Below are 3,516 nucleotides of genomic sequence, written 5' to 3'. Positions count from 1 at the left end.
TAGAGCCTGAAGTCAGGCAGGTTGATTCCTCCAGTTCCATTCTTCTTTCTCAAGATTACTTTGGCTATTCAAGGTTTTTTTGTATTTCCATACAAGTTGTGAAATTATTTGTTCTAGCTCTGTGAAAAGTACCGTTGGTAGCTTGATAGGGATTGCATTGAATCTGTAGATTGCTTTGGTAGCATACTTATTTTCACTATATTGATTCTGTTGATCCATGAACATATTCTATTTCTCAATCTATTAGTGTCCTTTTAGATTTCTTTCAGCAGTATTTTATAGTTTTCTATATATAGGTCTTTAATTTATTTAGGTAGATATTTTCCTAAGTTTTTTATACTTTTCATTGCAATGGTGAATGGAATTGTTTCCTTAATTTCTCTTTCTATTTTCTCCTTATTAGTGTATAGGAATGCAAGGGATTTCTGTGTGTTGATTTTATATCCTGCAACTTTACTATATTCATTGATTAGCTCTAGTCATTTTCTGGTGGAGTCTTTAGGGTTTTCTATGTAGAGGATCATGTCATCTGCAAACAGTGAGAGTTTTGCTTCTTCTTTTCCAATTTGGATTCCTTTTATTTCTTTTTCTGCTCCGATTGCTGTGGCCAAAACTTCCAATACTATGTTGAATAGTAGTGGTGAAAGTGGGCACCCTTGTTTTGTTCCTGACTGTAGGGGAAATGCTTTCAATTTTTCACCATTGAGGATAATGTTTGCTGTGGGTTTGTCATATATAGCTTTTATTATATTGAGGTATGTTCCTTCTAGTCCTGCTTTCTGGAGAATTTTTATCATAAATAGATGTTTAATTTTGTCACAGGCTTTCTCTGCATCTATTGAGATAATCATATGGCTATTTTTCAATTTGTTACTGTGGTGTATTACATTGACTGATTTGAGGATATTGAAGAATCCTTGCATCCCTGGGATGAAGCCCACTTGGTCATGGTGTATGATCTTTTTAATGTGTTGTTGGATTCTGATTGCTAGAATTTTGTTAAGGATTTTTGCATCTGTGTTGCTCAGTGATATTGACCTGTAGTTTTCTTTTTTTGTGGCATCTTTGTCAGGTTTAGAATGAGTTTGGAAGTTTACCTTCTTCTGCAATTTTCTGGAAGAGTTTGTGTAGGAAAGGTGTTAGCTCTTCCCTAAATTTTTGGTAGAATTCAGCTGTGAAGGCCTCTGGCCCTGGGCTTTTGTTTGCTGGAAGATTTCTGATTACAGTTTCAATTTCCGTGCTTGTGATGGGTCTGTAAAGATTTTCTATTTCTTCCTGGTTCTGTTTTGGAACGTTGTACTTTTCTAAGAATTTGTCCATTTCTTCCACGTTGTCATTTTATTGGCATAAAATTGCTGATAGTAGTCTCTTATGTTCCTTTTTATTTCTGTGTTGTCTGTTGTGATCTCTCCATTTTCATTTCTAATTTTATTGATTTGATTTTTCTCCCTTTGTTTCTTGATGAGTCTGGCTAATTGTTTGTCAATTTTATTTATCCTTTCAAAGAACCAGCTTTTGGCTCTGTTGATTTTTGCTATGGTCTTTGTTTCTTTTGCATTTATTTCTGCCCAAATTTTTAAGGTTTCTTTCCTTCTACTTACCCTGGGGTTCTTCATTTCTTCCTTTTCTAGTTGCTTTAAGTGTGGAGTTAGGTTATTTATTTGACTTTTTTCTTGTTTCTTGAGGTATGCCTGTATTGCTATAAGCTTTCCCCTTAACACTGCTTTTATAGTGTCCCACAGGTTTTGGGTCGTTGTGTTTTCATTTTCATTCATTCATTTCTAGGCATATTTTGATTTCTTTTTTATTTTCTTCTGTGATTTATTGCTTATTCAGAAGCGTGTTGTTCAGCCTCCATATGTTGGAATTTTTAATAATTTTTCTCCTGTAATTGAGATCTAATCTTACTGCATTGTTGTCAGAAAAGATGCTTGGAATGATTTCAATTTTTTTGAATTTACCAAGGCCAGATGTATGGCCCAGGATGTGTTCTATCCTAGAGAAAGTTCCGTGTACGCTTGAGAAAGAGGTGAAATTCATTGTTTTGGGGTGAAATGTCCTATAGATATCAATTAGGTCTAACTAGTCTATTGTATCATTTAAAGTTTGTTTTTCCTTGTTAATTTTCTGTTTAGATGATCTATCTATAGGTGTGAGTGATATATTAAAGTCTCCCACTATTATTGTGTTATTGTTAATTTCCCATTTCATATTTGTTAGCATTTGTCTTACATATTGCACTGCTCCTATGTTGGATACATATATATTTATAATTATTATGTATTCTTCTTGGATTGATCCTTTGATCATTATGTAGTGGCCTTCTTTGTCTCTTTTCACAGCCTTTGTTTTAAAGTCTATTTTATCTGATATGAGTATTGCTACTCCTGCTTTCTTTTGGTCTCTATTTTCATGGAAAATATTTTTCAAGCCCTTTACTTTGAGTCTGTATGTGTCCCCTGTTTTGAGGTGGGTCTCTTGTAGACAACATATATAGGGGTCTTGTTTTTGTACCCATTCAGCCAGCCTTTGTCTTTTCCTTGGGGCATTCAAACCATTTACTTTTAGGGTAATTATTGATAAGTATGATCCCATTGCCATTTAATTTATTGCTTTGGGTTCAAGTTTATACACCCTTTTTGTGTTTCTTGTCTAGGGAATATCCTTTAACATTTGTTGGAGAGCTGGTTTGGTGTTGCTGAATTCTCTCAGCTTTTGCTTGTCTGTAAAGCTTTTGATTTATCCTTCATATTTGAATGAGATCCTTGCTGGGTAAAGTAATCTGGGCTGTAGGTTTTCTTTCATCACTTTAAGTACGTCTTGCCATTCCCGCCTGGCCTGAAGAGTTTCTATAGAAAGATCAGCTCTTATCCTTATGGGAATCCCCTTGTATGTTTTTTGTTTTGTTTTGTTTTGTTTTTTCCCTTGCTGCTTTTAATATTTGTTCTTTGTGTTTGACTTTGTTGATTTGATTAATATGTGTCTTGGGGTGTTTTGCCTTGGGTTTATCCTGTTTGGGAATCTCTGGTTTTTTTGGACTTGGGTGATTATTTCCTTCCCCATTTTAGGGAAGTTTTCAACTATTATCTCCTCAAGTATTTTCTCATGGTCTTTCTTTTTGTCTTCTTCTTCTGGGACTGCTATGATTCGGATTTTTGGGTGTTTAACACTGTCTTGGAGGTCTCTGAGATTGTCCTCATTTCTTTTAATTCATTTTTCTTTTTTCCTCTCTGATTCATTTATTTCTACCATTCTATTTTCTACTTCAATAATCCTATCTTCTGCCTCTTTTATTCTACTATTTTTTGCCTCCAGAATGTTTTTGATCTCATTTATTGCATTATGCATTATATATTGACTCTCTTTTATTTCTTCTAGGTCCTTGTTAAATCTTTCTTGCATCTTGTCAATCCTTGTCTCCAGGCTATTTATCTGTGATTACATTTTGATTTCAAGAGTTTGGATCATTTTCATTATTATTATTCGGAAATCTTTATCAGGTAGATTCCCTATCTC

This window comes from Capra hircus, unplaced genomic scaffold, assembly GCF_001704415.2.
Source record: "Capra hircus breed San Clemente unplaced genomic scaffold, ASM170441v1, whole genome shotgun sequence".
Taxonomy (NCBI): Eukaryota; Metazoa; Chordata; class Mammalia; order Artiodactyla; family Bovidae; genus Capra; species Capra hircus.
The sequence above is the reverse complement of the archived record's forward strand: the minus strand, read 5'-3'. Positions refer to the sequence as shown.